The following is a 17,925-nucleotide window of genomic DNA, read 5'->3' as shown; positions in this document are numbered from 1 at the left end:
TTGCAGATGTTGTCCTTGGTGGGATTTGGAGCCAGGACCTCAGCGCTTCAAGGCTATAGTGCTAACCACTGAGCCACCGTGCTGCCCAATTTGCTACTTGAAAACAAACCAGTTTTACTTACAAAAGTTAACTTTTTTTTTACTTTTTAAGTATTCCATAACCTAGAATGTACCTTTTGAGGAAGAATGATGAAGAAGACGCCTTTTAATAAAAATCATTGTCCTGTCAATAGTGTCACTAGCAACCTAACATCTCGCGCCTTCATGTGTATGGTGGGTTGTGAGGAATACAGTAAGTGTCGGAAAAACAGACTATTGAAAGTGATTTAGCCCCTGAAGAATTGGTTTACGTGTGTAGTGAAAACTTTATTCCAGAGAACGAATTACCGGTATATTCTTGTCCATTTTTGGATTTTAGGGGAAATGTTTTATAATCAGATGCTGTCATCTGATTTTTGATCGATAGTAGCCAGGTATATTTTTCCTAGAAAATATTGTTAGCAAATCCGGCCGGATGCAGCATGAATTAGATGACAGGATCCCTTTAAATACTTTTTCATAAGTAGCAAATCCAGCATTCCAGGGATTTTACAATTTTTGATCTCTGCTTCACCTGCAATCAAGAGATCATTGAGCTGCCACTAGACAGATTGATCACCTAATTACTGTGTACAGATATATCAACAGTGAGAACAAAAACTTGTCAAAGGATCTATTTATACCGATTCCTGTGATCTTAAGAAAGAGGCGTTCACTGGCTGTATCAGGAGGAAAGAAGGTTTCACCGTTGGTGTAGAAGGGTACTCTTTGCTGTAATAGTGTAAGATGCAGATTGTTGGGATGACATGGAAATAATGGCAAACGGTGAGGCATTGTCCTCCACAGTGGGGAGATCACCAGTCTAAGAGATAAGTATGCCCCAGACTGGAGCGAAGAAGAAGGGGTTGACCATTAGTGGACAATCCCTTTAATAAGTGGCAGTCTGTTTGATCACAGCTTGGCAATCAAGGGAAGGTGCACAAGACAAGGTTTCCACTCACTTTGTCCATGCACCAGCTTAGCCTTCTTAGCTAGTCTTTGTGGTGTCTCAGCAGTCGACTTTCATCTGCAAGCCTTCCCCATGGATCACTCCACTCCTACATTCTAGTCCACTCTGCTGGCCTATTCCTCTGTATCAGATGGTGAGCTTTCCTAGCCCACCCAGTAGACAGCCAATTCTACATCGAGGTCTCTTCTTGGATCTCCTGGCTGCTGCTCATGGCTACCCTTGCAGTCCTTCATCACAGATGGGCAACTCTTAGTAACTTTTCATTTTCACGGTCCTTGTTTGCACGCACTGAAGAAGAGAACAGGTATTGCCAAGAGTGTACACAATTCTTGGGTGCACGCCCAACTGACCAAGATGATGCCACCTTTTGCAAGTTGGGGTGACAGACATTGCTGTCAGTCACAAGGGTTATCCATGCCCCATGGCTGTCCTCTTTGGTTGAAATACCCTTAATGGCTGCATGGTCCTTGTTCTCATCCATGCTCAATTTCTCTTCTTCAGCAGTTGAAATCAACTGCAAAGAATGCCCCCCCCCCTGCTCTTAAACTGGCTGCTGCCATTTTTACAGCGCTGCACTCCCTGCAACTACATAGGCAGGCCTGCAGCCATTTTTACACATGTGGCCACCAAGATAGTGCCACCTTTTGAATTTCTATAGTTCTGCCACTCTCTATCCCCTTGAAAGTTCGGGTGCACAAAAATTGCTGTCAGTCACAGGGGTTATCCATACCCCATGGCTGTCCTCTTTGGTTAAAATATCCTTAATGGCTGAGTGGTTCTTGATCTAATCTATGCTCATCGTCTCCTTTTCAGTAGTTGACATCAGCTGCAAACAATGTTATCCCCCCCCCCCTCTTAAACTGGCTGCTGACATTTTTACAGCGTTGCACTCCCTGCAACTACACAGGCAGGTTATCTTCCTAAGGTGGGCTCCTGTCTAATCTGTGTAACCTTACAAGACCAGGGAGCCTATGTAGTCGGGAAAGTTTTTTCTCCCTTCCATCAGGACAATAGATAACTACTATACTGTATCTCATAGGGGTTTATTTTGCCTTTTTCTGCATCAACACAACGGGTTCATATTTAGATTGAGCCATTCCATCTTCATATCTTACTGAGTACATACACATGTAGAATTTATATTGTATGTATATTTCTACTTGTTTGTCAACTAATTTTAATAGGATGTTCTGTTCTGTATTCTATTTTATTTGCATTTCTTCCAATAGTTTCCCTACAATTGTTTATGGATTTGATGGATTTATCACTGACAATGGATTAAACACTTATTGGGGTTTCTCAAGGATGCTGAAACAGGTTCATCCAGACACCCATCCCTGCTCCATTGTGTCTATATTTAGTGTTTTATACAGTCATCTTCCCATATTATCCATGCTCTAGAATACACAATAAAAGATACATTATGATGGATTTGCTTATAGCAGGCGGCAGTCACACCCACTATAGATATATATGAGATCTGCACACATTAAAGGTCTTATTCTCCATATCATCCTCCATAACGTGCACATTGGATTTTTAGGAGCTTGGTCGAATACTTTTGAATAATGATGACTTTTTCTGGTACCAGTGCCATTTTGATCCTGGGTTTGAGTGTATTCATTACTGGTAAGATGCACAATTCAGCATTTATCATTATGTTTTATTGGGTGGGTCCTGGAGTCAAGTTTGACCAGAGGGAAATTATCAATGGATGCATTTCCATTATAGTTAGAATACTACTGTATATGGTATGGATAGTGTCACAATTTATTATGCCAGTGCATCTTCAAGTTTGCAGACATTGTTGGTTAAAAATATCCTACTGTTTTGTGTATACAGCTCCAATGCAGAATCTGCATCAAACTTTTGCACCAAAATCAAGAATGAAATTCCCGAGTCACATATATGGAATTTTAGGCGAGTGCTGCAGACCTATATGATGGCAGACTGCACACAAATCCTATAGTCAGATTCTGCAATTAAATGCCATGCTTCCTGATAGTATCACACATAGCTCAGCATAGGAGCTGTGTACGCAAAATGAAAATATGCTGCATATTTTTATCACAATGCAGAGAATGAAATCTAAGCCTCAGTTTTGCATCATAATCAAGAACAAAATCCATGTGTGAAAAATGCAGATTTTGTTAATGGATTTTGTATGGATTTTGAAGTGGGTTTTGCGTGCACAGCTCCAATGCAGACCTATATGTTTGCATGATTGCAGACTATAAACAAATGTTATACATAGTCAGTTTCTGTAGTCATGTGCTACTCCCTTAAATCTTCCGTTCCCTGAAAGTATCACACATAGCTTAGCATAGGAGCTGTGAACACAATATGAAAAGATGCAGCATATTTTCATTGCAATATAAAGAGTTTAAATTCACATCTCAGTCTGGCATCAAAATCAAAGATGAAAACCACTTGTCAAATATGTGGATTTTATTGTAAATATTTTTTACTGATTTTTAGATGGGTTCCTACCATTTTGTGTATACAGCTCCAGTGCAGACCTATATGTCTCCATGTTTGCAGACTACAAAGAAATCCTGATTGCAGTCAGATAATGCAGTCACGTGCTACACCCTTGCAGGGAATGTGTCATCAGAAAATGACCTATTGTTTAAATCAGATTTTTTGTTTTAAATGTATTTTTTAACAATTTAAAAAAAATGTTTTATATCACCATCTGTATTAAAAATAAAAATGAGTCCTACAATTTTGACACCAACCACTAGGGGGATTTTTTAGATTCTAACTTCCTTTTTTATCAAAAACTCTACATGCACATTAGCAGCGATGAAAAAACTCTGAACCTATCTTTTGTATTGAAGCATCTAATGAGCGTGTGCAAATGTCATTGTGTAGGGAGGAGGAGCAGATGAGGTGTGACATCACCTATTGTGAATGGTGCGAAGGGAGGAGGAGCAGATGAGGCGTGACATCACCTATTGTGAATGGTGTGAAGGGAGGAGGAGCAGATGAGGTGTGACATCACCTATTGTGAATGGTGTGAAGGGAGGAGGAGCAGATGAGGTGTGACATCACCTATTGTGAATGGTGTGAAGGGAGGAGGAGCAGATGAGGTGTGACATCACCTGTTGTGAATGGTGCGAAGGGAGAAGGAGCAGGTGAGGTGTGACATCACCTATTGTGAATGATGTGAAGGGAGGAGGAGCAGATGAGGTGTGACATCACCTGTTGTGAATGGTGCGAAGGGAGAAGGAGCAGGTGAGGTGTGACATCACCTATTGTGAATGATGTGAAGGGAGGAGGAGAAGATGAGGTGTGACATTGAAGTGACCGCGGGCAAGGCCGCGCGTTGGTATCCATGATCTGGCCCAGCAAGATCCCCACACACAGACTCTATCTTGATAACCGTATCTTTACTTGTATACATTTTTAACACAGCAAAGAAAAACAATAAATGACAACCGTAAATGTTCACAGCAATAACGTGTACTGATAAGCTGACCCTCACTGTCCCTACTCACACGTTACCAGTCCTTTACTCCAGAAGGATGTGTCCCCCGTCGCAGGCCTGTCTGTCTTTGCAGGAAGGCGTCCCAGACGGAAAAAAAACAGGAACAACAAATTTTGCTGAAAGGAAGGAAGGGATACTTCGGCCTCTCGCCAGAGGTCCCGCTTACAGTCTCTCTGATCCGGATAGCAGCTCTTGTGGATTCCCTTATGTAGTCCACACTCCAGTAGTGGGGAGTGTAACAGCTGAATCCTTCAGCAGTGCGGAAGCTGGGGAAAGCTCTGAGGAAAAGATGTCAGATAACAGCAGCCACGTTGAGAGTATCCTCTACGGCACACGCGAGGACCTGCACACCGTCCTGACTCTTTTCACAGACTCTCTCAGACTCTCCGCGCGCTTTTTTTTGCTTCTCACTTTGGTCACGTGACTCTCTAGGGCAAGACACAGGAGGCTCAGTCTTTTTCTCTGTCATCACACCCTGCGCAGGTGCAACCTCTGGCCACAAGGTGGCAACACCATCCTGCGTAATCATTTCTGTCACAGGCTCTATCTCAATTATCACAGAATAGCCAGAGCCTGCCAGCTCACTACATCACCTATTGTCAATGGTGTGAAGGGAGGAGGAGCAGATGAGGTGTGACATCACCTATTGTGAATGGTGTGAAGGGAGGAGGAGCAGATGATGTGTGACATCACCTATTGTGAATGGTGCGAAGGGAGGAGGACAGGTGAGGTGTGACATTACCTATTGTGAATCGTGGGAAGGGAGGAGGAGCAGGTGAGGTGTGACATTACCTATTGTGAATGGTGTGAAGGGAGGAGGAGCAGATGAGGTGTGACATTACCTATTGTGTATGGTGGGAAGGGAGGAGGAGCAGGTGAGGTGTGACATCACCTATGGTGAATGGTGGATCCTCTGTTATCAGCTGTGTAAAGAGGTGTTATCACTAGTCATTCTAATCCTGCCTCTGCTGATAATGAGCCTACTGAAAACTCTTTTACTGAAATAACTGGAAGTATGAGTTTAAAATAGCCCCAGTGGCAACTGTGAAAATTGCATGATCACTAATTTTGTTTTTTTTTAATGGCAGTTCTGATATGAAAAAAAAAATTGCAAAATTTAACAGAAAAAAAACATGTAACACAAAAATCTGATTTAAACAAAAGGCAATTTTCTGATAAAACATTGCTTTTAAATCTCCTATTACTTGACAGTATCAGCATAGGAGCTTTATGCATAAAAAATAGCCTATTTTTACTGGAGGCTCTGAAAGCATGTATTATTTAATGTAATTTTGAGCAATAACAAAAAATGATTGCAAAAGTATACATGCCCTGCCATATTAGGGTAATGAAAATTATGCAGGGTGGCAATATGGGTTCACATTAGGAACTTTTGAAAATCTGATACAAGGGCCCAGGGCATCACCACTTTCCAGTTGGTGTCATATGAATAGTGTTGAGCATTCCGATACTGAAATATTGGGTATCGGCCGATATTCGCGGTATCGGAATTCCGATACTTAATTCCGATACTTTTACAATATCGAATACCGGAATCGGAAGTTCCCATAATGCCTGCGCTCTGCAGTGTCTCTGAAGGATGACAAGCTGAATGGCAGCGCTCAGCTGCGATCCAGCCTGTCATCAGAATGCCATCCCAGCGTGAGAGAATTCTCCTGATTGTTTAAAAGCCGGCGGGTGGTAAAAAGCCGGCGGGCGGTAAAAAGCCGCCGGCTTTTAAACAATCACACAGCCCCATACTGCTTCCCCGCAGCCTCCCACCCCGATCCTCCGCTTCCCTCGCCACCTCCCATCCCGATTGTAAGTTAAGACCAGGCAGGGAGCGTAGCACCAAGGAGTGGAGAGCGAAGGACCCGGGCGGGGAAGCCGGCAGTGAAAAGACTTCACCGCCGGCTTTCCCGTTCTGTGCTGCGCTTTCCCGCCGGTTATTTCAAATGAACAGCTGAGGTATCAGGTGATGCCGATCAGCTGTTCATTTGAAGTAGCCGCGGTGCCCTCAGAGGGTTCATGTGAGTTCATGCTTGACTGCATTGCATGAACTCACATGAACTTTCCCACGGTCGCACAGGTCAGCCTCACCTCCCAGACCCATCATGATTAGTGTGTGTGGGTGTCTGTGCGATGTGTGCGGGTGTGCGCGGTGTCTGTGCGATGTCTGCGAGTGTCTGCGGGTGTGTGCGGGTGTGTGCGGGTGTGCGCGGTGTCTGTGCGATATCTGCGGGTGTGTGCGGTGTCTGTGCGATGTCTGCCGGTGTCTGCGTGCAGGCAAACATAGGCCGATGTGACACTACTACTCCCATCGGCCTATGTCTGTCCCCCATCCACTCGTGCCAGCAGGATCAGCTCGATGGGACCAGTAGTTCCCATCAGCCTGATCCTGCTATTTAAACTGCCCCATGGTCCCCAATAAATTTTAAATACATGTCATTGGTGGCCAGTGGTTACCTACAATAAATTAGTTCATACATTACCTGTCCCCGCCGATCGCCACCTAAAATAAAGTAAAAAATAAAAAACTACACCTATACTCACCTAGACACCTAATTCCCCGAAGCCATCGATCTCCTGTAATAAAATATAAAATAATAAACCACAACCTTATCCTTACCCCTCCGTATAGTCCACGAGTGTCCCACGATGATGTCCAGTTTAGAGCAGCCACATAGAATGTGACCGCTCTGAACCGCTGCCGCCGCTAGAATGATGGGGCCGAAAAGCAGCCCCGTCATTGCATAAGCGGGTTCGCCGGAGTTCAGGCAGCGCTGCTCCGGTTAGCTGCTTTATGGCCCGGCTGTACCGTGAGAAATTCCCACGGTACAGCAGTGCTGTAAAGGAGGTCTCCGGAGCTGCGCTGCCTGAATGCACTCCGGTGACCTCAGTCAATGGCTCCCACTGCCGGGAGCGGACGTGTTCCCGGCAGTGTGAGCTTACAGCAGCAATGACAGCTGTCACATCTCCAGATGTGACAGCTGTGCATGGGAGATCAGCGCAGGAACGTGGACAGGTAACTATTTTTTTTTTAGTAAACTAAGAATTAAATAAAATGGTGTGTTTTATTTCAAATCAATTATTTTTTTCTGGGTGTAGTGTGTGTTTTTTATTTTTAACACTTTGTAGGTTAGTAATGGGGGTGTCTTATAGACGCCCATCATTACTAACCTGGGCTTCATGGCAGCTGGCGCTGACATGAACCCCAACCCTATTACCCCCTGCCACCGCACCAGGGCAGCGTGGAAGAGCGAGGCTGAGTGCCAGAATTGGCGCATCCTATGGATGCGCCATTTCTGGGGCGGTTGACGGCTGGTGTTTCTAGCCTGGGAGGGGGCCAATATTCATGGCACCCTTCCTGGGCTATTAATATCAGCCCCCAGCTGTCTGCCTAGCCTTTGCTAGCTATTAAATTAGGGGGGGCCCCACGTCATTTTTTGGGGGGGACTCCCATTTTAATAGCTAGTAAAGGGTAGGTATTCAGCTGGGGGCTGATATTAGTAGCCTGGGAAGCTCCGTGGGTATTACCCCCTTCCCAGGCTTCAAACATCTGCCCCAGCCATCTGCTTAACCTCCGCTAGAGACTAAAATTATGGGGGATCCCACGCCAATTTTATTTTTAATAAATCCTTTATTTTAACACTAAATGACACTTGAGGGGTTAATAAAGATGCAGTCCCTAAATTATTATTTATTTTTTAATTAATTTTTCCCAAAAATTTTGACGTGGGCTTTGCCATATTTTTGTATGCCAGCCATGTACAGCAGGCAGGAACGGGCTGCCCCCAACTCCCAGCTGCCTATTTGTAGCTGGCCGGACACAACAATATAGGGAAGCCCTTTTTTTTTTTTAATTATTTCATGAAATAATTAAAAAAAATTGACGTGGGGCTTCGCCCTGTTTTTGTGTCCAGCCAGGTACAACTAGGCAGCTGGGGGCTGGAATCCGCAGCGCTGGGAGCCCAAGCTTTCTGGGCCACCCGCGCTGCAAATTGCAGCCCGCAGCCTCCCCGGAAAATGGCGCGTTCATAGAAGCGCCATCTTCTGGCGCTGTACCCAACTCATCCAGGGCCCTGGTGCGGTGGCTCACTGGGTAATAAAGGGGTTAGGGCCAGCTTGGCATTATCAGCTGGCCCTAAGCCCAAAATTCATGGGGTCACGCCAATATTAGACATGACCACCATGAATTTCTAGTAAAGTATTTAAAAAAAAACACAACACCCAGAATAAAGTCCTTTAATTGAAATAAACACACAATTCTTTATTGTTCTAAATTAAACCATACTTACCATCACGCCCGTTCCAGCTGAAGCCAACGATCTCCTGCAATAAAAGAAAAATAATAAAGCAACCTCATCCTTACTTTTCCATGGTTCCCACGACAGATTCAGCTAAGCTACATCGAGATGACAGGCTGGACCGCAGCAGAACGCTGCCATCCAGCCTGTCATCCCGCAGACACTGAGAAGTGCAGGCATGCTTGCGCTCCTCAGTGTCTCGCTGTGACGGCATAAAGATGAGCCGAGGTCATGTCCAATGAACTCGGCTCACCTCATGCACGTCACTGACAGCGTGGGAAAATTCTCCTGCACTCAGCGCTTCAGCGTGAGAATTTTCCCACGCTGTCAGTGACGTGCATGAGGTGAGCCGAGTTCATTGGACATGACCTCGGCTCATCTTTATGCCGTCACAGCGAGACACTGAGGAGCGCAAGCATGCCTGCGCTTCTCAGTGTCTGCGGGATGACAGGCTGGATGGCAGCGTTCTGCTGCGGTCCAGCCTGTCATCTCGATGTAGCAGAGCTGAAGCTGTCGTGGGAACCATGGAAAGGTAAGGATGAGGTTGCTTTATTATTTTTCTTTTATTGCAGGAGATCGTTGGCTTCAGCTGGAGTAGGCGTGACGGTAAGTATGGTTTAATTTAGAACATTAAAGAATTGTGTGTTTATTTCAATTAAAGGACTTTATTCTGGGTGTTTGTGGTTTTTTTTTAACTTTGACTATGGGGTTAGTAATGGGGGTGTCTTATAGACGCCTCTCCATTACTAACCTGGGCTTGATGTCAGCTGGCATTATAAGCTGACATCAACCCCAGCCCTATTACCCCACTGCCACCGCTACAGGGCAGTGGGAAGAGCGAGGCTAAGTGCCAGAATTGGCGCATCCTATGGATGCGCCATTTCTCGGGCGGCTGACGGCTGGTGTTTCTAGCCTAGGAGAGGGCCAATATTCATGGCACCCTTCCTGGGCTATTAATATCAGCCCCCAGCTGTCTGCCTAGCCTTTGCTAGCTATTAAATTAGGGGGGACCCCACATCATTTTTTTGGGGGGGTCCCCCATTTTAATAGCTAGTAAAGGCTAGGTATTCCGCTGGGGGCTGATATTAGTAGCCTGGGAAGCTCCGTGGGTATTACCCCCTTCCCAGGCTTCAAACATCTGCTCCAGCTGTCTGCTTAACCTCCGCTAGAGCCTAAAATGACGGGGAACCCTACGCCAATTTTTTTTTAAATAAATCCTTTATTTTAACACTAAATGACAAGTACAGTAATCAACACTGTCACTGTACTTCATATATATGTGACTCACATGTTTCTATCTATCTAATCTTTGTGTGATTCTCTATTCCTTCTATTCTAAATTGTCGGGTACCGCTGCTGAATTGCCGGCCGGCTTTTTTAAAGAGACGGTGCATGAAAACACTATTATTTTTTTAAATAAATCCTTTACACTAAATGACAAGTACAGTAAGCAACACTGTCACTGTACTTCATATATATGTGACTGACATGTTTCTATCTATCTAATCTATGTGTGAAGCTCTATTCTTTCTGTTGTAAATTGTCGGGTACCGGTGTATGCCGCTGATGACTTGCCGGCTTTTCGCGTAATACATTCTACATTATTCCTAGTTGTTTTACTTTATGTAGAATTAACCTACAAGGAAAGAAAGGGTCTATTTTCATTCCGATATTTGTGTCCCATTGACTTGCATTGGTTTCCGGTATCAGAATCGGCGATATCCGATACTTTTTGGGTATCGGTCCGATCCAATCCGATACGATATTTCCTGATATCGGAAGGTATCGCTCAACACTACATATGAATTTATAAAAACTTTAAATCCATACGTTTTAATCTTAATTTTCATAGACCTTTAACATTTTTATGGTCCCATCTATGGAACAATGCCCCCAAAAATGGTGGGACTTTTTGCAGTGGGGCTGAATTTATCTCTTTGGGGCTATGTGTCGGCTTGGTGAAAACAGCCATGTGACAAAGGAAGTCCTTGCTACATTGGTCTAAATTTGGGATGGCAGAGTAGACTTGAAGGAGCTTCTACGACCTCACTTGTTTTCTACTTATCTACTACAAATATCACAAAAAAAATATTTTATCGGCTGTCTTTTGGGCTGTAAAAACTAAATAAATTAGTTGTGATGATATAACGATAAAGGAGTGTTTGGAGCTGTGTACACAAAATGATAAAGATAAGCTCGACATGACCAGGACTCTATCATATTAGAGCAGATATTGCAGAAAACATTTCGTAGGTGTGGCAGAACCCAGAATTCTATGGGGACCCATTTTGATCTGTTCCATGGGTCATCTTATTTGCCACTTGTAGGGACCCATTGAACACTGCAAATGTGACGCCTCTACTCGAAAGCCCCTTTTTACCCTGAGAGATGGGGACTCTTAGTCGGGTCCTAAGTTGGAGAGATGGGGGTGCAGCCGTGGCCCGGACCCGCTCCGTGCCCAGGGCCGTCACAATTAAAAGGATGGTACGGGCTTATCCGGGTTGAGTGGCTGATTATGACTACGCCACCTGTGGCACCTGGTGAAGGCCACCAGCGCCGCTGCAGTCCGCTGAGGCCTGGTGTTATAGCAGCCAACATTGTTACTACTCCCCACAGGCGGAGCAGGGCCTCAGGGCAGAAGGACAGGATGGAGGGGGTAGTAGTAGAGGAGACTTGGTGCTGCATAGCGCGGTGTAGCGCAGAATAAAGAGTCCGGAGGCCATAGGGGTGAACTTCCAAGGCTTTACTCACATAAGAGATGGCAGAAGGAAGGCGACTCCCTGCTCCTCGCGGAGTTCTGCGGTCACCAGAGACAAGGGTCCGACAACCTCCGAGTAAGTCCAGCGTTCAATTAGGACCACGCACCAGAGTGTTCCTAAAACTACAGACCAAGTGCTGTCCTGTCTGTGTGTGGATAGGCCGGGTCTCCCTCTGAACTCCTCTCAGAAAAAGGGCACGGGTGGCAGCTCTGCTCTTTCCGTTACCCGGTGGGATCCTCAGGGCCTACTGGGCTTCCCCGACCAGGACGTGGAGTAGCAAGGTCAGGTATCGGGGGCAGGTACCCCTCTTGCAGCCAGAATCTCTCTGAATATATCAGGTTGGCGAGGACAGGTGGCGTACTCCGCTCCGTCTGCATCCTCCCTGGGATCCATTTGCGGTGGAGCTACACTCTTAAGCTCCGGGCCTTCTTGGTCGTGGTCCTTGACCGGGTTGAGACATTCATTGTCTGCAACCTGCCCCTCAACCCAAGGCTGGGGTACGAGGGCTGTGCCTCCATCCGCTGCAGGTCCACACAGGATCCACGCTCAGGGTGGGAGGTCACAGTTGTTCACAGTTCAGAAGACAGTCAAAGACCCTCAACCAAAAATGGCTTTTTATTAAATATGAATTTTAAAGTGTCACAAAAATGTGAGTCCTCCACCCTCACCCACTAATTTTGTTCCCCCTAACTCTTGGTTCCCCCAATCTCCCTGTAACCAGGAGGGCAGCACCTAGTGCATTCTAGCCCCCTCTGGTGGAGAAGTGTGGTGTTGGATGTGAAGGATGGGTCCTGACCATCACACTGTTCTTACCTCAGAGGAGGAACACCACACTCCATTAAAGAAGTGCAGCATCCCAGTGGCGGTCGAACCCTCAGGGGCGCCACACAAATATCCCATCGAACTCTGAAATTGGAATCTCCAGAGTCTTGCTATTTCTGATTTCAGTTGGGACAATCAAGTTTTGAGAATGCTTTCATCCCCTTTCATGGTCATCATGTTTCGATCCTGAGTTGGGGTCTTCGTCAGGCACATTTACACTGCCTGTAAACCCAGAAAAGTCTAGACTTTGTGGCTTTGTAATCAAGGCAAATGTAGCTCTGATAAGTTTTTATCTATAATTTTATGCTTTTTTTTTAGTTTCACCAGTAAATGGTCAGCCAGCCCCCTCTTTCTCCCTTCTTGATGCCATCAATGAGTTTCTTAATGCTCTGTCACACTTAACCAATCAAATCAATCCACATATGACCAGCACGATAGTGACTCCAGCCACCACTACTCCGACTACTTCTCCATCTTCTACAATCAGTACTAAAACAACTACAGTCACCAAAACAGCAACATCTTCGACTACCAAAATAACCTCAGCCTCAACCATTAACACATCTTCATCCAGAACAACTAATCTTCTGTCAACAAGCAAAGTTTTATTTGATTTTCATCACTCATCATCCAGTAAACCAGTAACAGCATCTACCACCTTATCAAGAAGTCCAACTCCAACCACTAAACCAATTAACACAAGTTTCCAAACATCCACCAGTAAACCTGCTTCTTCATCTAGTTCTGCAACAAGCAAGTCATCATCAACCAGCAAGATACTTTCTGCAATCACCAGTGGAAGTATCACGAAGGCAACAACCAATGGACAATCCAGTACAGGTTCCAGTACCTCCACAGTATCAACCAGTACATCTACTACTGATTCAAATGGTAAGTCCATGATTTCTCTTTTCTAATTTGCAATTTTTGGAGAGAAAACCTCCAACTCTATGCTCCATTAGGACTTTTGAGTAATTCATGGGTCTTCAAAAATGTTGAAATAAATACTTTTTTCACATAATGGTTTAGGTCATTTATTAAGATTAAATAATCAAAATAATAGATGGAAAGCCTTTAGCGTTCATCGAGATACCTTAGGCCCACCAGAGGATCCAACTGCCACCATTAGACCTATTAGGTTCAATAAGGCCACCAAAGAACCTAGCCACCATTACAAACTATTAGGTACCTTAGGCCCACCAGAGGACTCCACTGCCATTAAAAACTACTAGGTACAATAAGCCCACCAGATCTCCTAGCCACCAGTAAGAACTATTAAGTACAATAGACCCACCTGAGGACCTAGCCACCATTAAGAACTATTAGGCACCATAGGCCCACAAGAGGACCTAGCCACCATTAAGAACTATTAGGTACAATAGGCCCACCAGAGGACCTAGCCACCATTAAGAACTATTAGGTACAATAGGTCCAATTTTTATGAAATATGTTGATATGCCTTATATTTTGTAGCATAAAAAGAAATTGACTCAACTCAACTTTAGGTAGAGTTTTCTAGTGGCCATTTGTTCTGATGTGGATGAGTCCCATAAATTTGTCAAACCCTATAGTCCACAAGAGGATTTTTTCTGCCTTTGATGGACTTTTCCAAACTTGTAAAATGTGATTTTACTCATGGAAGAGAAACGGAGTTGATCTGGTCTACCAACAAGCCAGAAAAATTCAACCAGTAATGGGGCTCAAAGGTCCAGGAGAACACAACTCCATATACAAGGAACTGACCTTAGAGCCGTTAACTGGGATCAATATCTATTGGAATAAGACAAAAATAACTTATTAGCCAATATAGATGCTGAATCGTTTATGTACAATAACGACAAAGCTTATGGTACTTCTTCATGTTAGATATAGGGTTAGGCCTCTTGTTATCCTAAAAAATTAAAGCAACACAAAAAAACAAATGACCCAATTTCCCTTTTTTATTGCACATGTACAGGTAATTCCGGTGTTTCTGTACTACCCGAACTCTCCATACTTGTCTTGTCCGTAGCATGGATTTTCATGGCAGTCTTCTGAGGTCATTTTGCACTAAGGTAATCTGCCCGTTTCTAACCAAATTTTGCAACACATTAAGGGAAGCAATACTTCCGCAGGATGCATCAACTTACAAGAGAGTGAAAAAAGTGAAAATGTGTCATGTTGGGCTTCTTATACATTGCCACGTTACTTAGACAAGAAAAATTATATAGCATAAAACATTAAAAAGATAAAGAGCATAAAACAAAACAAATATATTGTGTGAGGGATGTCAATTGCAATAACATAACTGACCATAAGGTGTGCTGCTAAATATGGTCATAAATATAGAAGAGCACAGACTAATCTACAGTGCAATAATTAGCATTTTATGTTCTTATCAAAATCTACCTTCATTAAAGTATTAGAATGTGTATAAAATATAAGATAGTCTGTAGATACAGTTCACCCCATCCAATATATGTATGTTGTTCAGCCTGGTTTCTTGGGCAGTCCACTCCACTATGCACGCATAAAGCTTGTGAGGTATCAAGCAGCTTTGTTCAAAGTTGTGAAAAGAGCTTTCTCAATCCAGAAAAGCAAAGTAAAAGCAAAAATACTTTATGACTTCATTAAAATAGTAGCACGGGCATGAAAAATATAGCTGACGCGCTTTCGAGTCTAGCTGACTCAATGAACTATATCTACGATTAAGAGTCAGCTAGACTCGAAACGCGTCAGATATATTTTTTATGCCCGTGCTACTGTTTTAATGAAGTCATAATAAATTATTTTTGCTTTTAATTCTCTTTGCTGGATTGAAAAACCTTATTTCCACAATGTGTATGTAAAGCTAGATTAACCTTTTGGACTTCAGAGGAACCATAGTTAGTGGTATCTCAAAGCTACACAGTGGGGTATTTTGACAATGACCATATTAAAGAGATAACTCGACACTGCTCATTTCCACATCGAGAGGTGAGCTGGGTGTCAATAGATAGACAGATATATATCTCTAACTATCTCTATATTTCTATCTGCTGGTTGATGTGCTCGAGCGGCAGAAATAATGTGCCTGCTCTTTTCCAATGAACAAGGCAGTGGCGTGATAACTTCCATTTGTGCCCAGAGCTAGCAGATATCTGTAGACATGAAGTCACTGGCCCACTTACCTCCAATCTTCAAATATCTGCTGGATCATGTGTAGAGATGAGTGAACCCAAACTGTAAAGTTGGGGGTTCATAGTGTCCGGTGCTGAATTCCGAAGAGGGACTTCTCCTGGAAGTCCGTTTTAGTGTTCGGATGGAGAGAAAGAGAGAACTTTAAGCCTTAATTTTCTAATCGGTGGAGGCCCCTAGAGAATGGGGCATCATCAACTTCCCAATTTGTACTTGACAGAACCCAACTACAAAGTGAGATAGAGATGAGCAGCATTCCTAATTATCATTTAATGCATTATCTGTTATAATATTTATTTCCTTTTCATCTTTTATGTTTTTCATTTACATCATTAGATGGTGACAGATGACTTTTCTATTGCAATTTTCCCAGATTGGACTCCCCAGAATATTTCCAGACATCTGAAGATTTATGTTAAGGACCTTCAGGCTGGGAAGAAGATTTCCTATCTTGGCACTTGTCTAAGATTTGACTTAGTGACATCTATTGGTTGAAATGTGTACTACTGTAGCCACTCATGCAAAATAAATTTTATACTTGGTTTTTGCCTAAGAGAAACTGGGACAACATTTCATTAACTGTATGTACACCCATTATTACCAAAATAATTACAGATAGCGTACAACAGAACTCTGATTGTAAAAGTCATAAAAAATCTCCCTTTACATTGCAAACTAGAATTCTTACTAAGCATGCCTATACCGACCATTGGTTATATATCGGCCACATATTCAGCAATGCTGCACAAAAATAATATTCATAAAGATTCATGTCTCCAGTAAAGTTATATTGCTGAAAGTGAAACTATTATGACAATTTCATGTATAAACCAATAATACATATTCAAAAACCTCAAATTAAGTAATAAAGAATCCAACTAATGTGAAAGAAAAAAATAAGAAGAGGTGATAAAGGAGGAGAGGTGTGCAGCTGCAATATTCCTTCCTGAGTGTGTCAGCGAGACTGCATGCTGTGAGAGGGGAGGAGGAGCTTCAGGAGGAGAAAAAAGGAGATCACATCTCAGCTTTTACATCTTACTCCAAGAAGAATCATATTTTTGGGAAAGTTTACATCCCAATCTCTGGGCCATAGTATTCGATTAGTGCTATACCAACTTGAAATGTTTCCATGCACATCGGCTTTCCCAACCACTTGATTGTGCAGGTTTCTGCAACCAGCCCCATTCCCTGGAAAACAGTGAAAGGGTCTGTGGAGACACGGGGTCTCCCGTGGGCGTAAGACTGACGCGCCCCTGGGCCTGTGTCGCGCTGCGTTGCGCACGCGGGAGCTTACCCGGAGCCAGATCTCTTGAGGGTTGTAGTCTCGTGGCGGTGATCCGGTCCGTGCCCAGGGAGTCAGACTAAGTGGCGCTGTATTAGCGGTAGATGTTGGACGACTACGCCACCCATTGAGTACAGCTAAGGAGCTGCTGCTGCAGGGCAGACCGCTGAGGCCGGTGGTAGGATTGTGCAGCGTGATAGTATAACCCCCAACGGGAGGGGTATGGCCTCAGGGCAACCGACGTGGATGATGGGGGTAGCAGGAACCACTCGGAGACGGTACGGTGTAGTTCAGGGTCTTTACTGGTGACAAAGATAGACCCTCCCGGAGTACTGGCTAGCGATTGGGGCCTGGTCAGTCCTTGAGCAGATGGGATCTCCCCTGGCCAGGCGGAGTTGTAGGCCTCCCAAACTAACGATACTCTTCCGGCTACCTTGCTAGAGGCGGGTATAAGTAGCCCACGTCCCTGAGTGTACCGTGTGGTGCTCACCCGTATGGCCGGTGACTCGGGGCCTTCTAGTAGCTTCCGCTCCACGACGGCGGTGCTGGTCCCACGCGTGTGACCGTGCCTTCGGGTTTCTGGGCCAGAGGACCTGCAATCCCCTGCCGGTCGGTTTCTGCTGCTGGATAGGAGTTAGTCCCCACAGCCTCGGACTCCGGGTCCGGTGATAACTTCTCAGTCAGGGTGAGCTCTGCAGCTGCCAGCCCCTGACTCCTTGTAGCACTGCTCCCACAGAGCTCCTGATGTTCTTCTCCTATATCTGCTGCTCTTCTCTGTCTCTACTTCTTCTCTACTCACTAACCCTGCCTCAGCCCTAGGTTTATATAGGGGAAGTTCTTCCCCTCCCAGGACTGGGCAGGAGGTGTGGCATGCATAGGATCCCTGACCAAGAGACCTCCCACCTGCTCTCAGACGTAATATCTCTATCACTGTGGCAACCAGACCCCTGGGGTGTCACAATACCACTCAGACAACACAGGGTGAGGGTAAAACAGTGTGGCAATACTTTATTGAACCACCAAACAGACAATTAAACATATAGAACAGTCCCAGCAAATAC

At 44.5% G+C, this 17,925-nt stretch overlaps 1 long non-coding RNA gene across 1 annotated transcript; it reads left to right on the top strand.

Annotated features, from left to right (window-relative positions):
- Positions 1-2,520: 2,520 nt before the first annotated feature.
- On the top strand, positions 2,521-17,145 carry LOC141153299 (uncharacterized). The gene is made up of 4 exons (XR_012247279.1): positions 2,521-2,677; positions 12,745-13,317; positions 14,384-14,480; positions 15,956-17,145. It is a non-coding gene; the product is annotated as an uncharacterized lncRNA (long non-coding RNA).
- The last annotated feature ends 780 nt before the right edge of the window (positions 17,146-17,925 follow it).

The sequence above is a fragment of the Phyllobates terribilis genome, unplaced genomic scaffold (assembly GCF_046119375.1).
Source record: "Phyllobates terribilis strain yellow unplaced genomic scaffold, ASM4611937v1 Scaffold_7__3_contigs__length_470593459, whole genome shotgun sequence".
In the NCBI taxonomy this organism is placed as follows: Eukaryota; Metazoa; Chordata; class Amphibia; order Anura; family Dendrobatidae; genus Phyllobates; species Phyllobates terribilis.
This window is presented reverse-complemented; position numbering and strand designations above follow the sequence as displayed.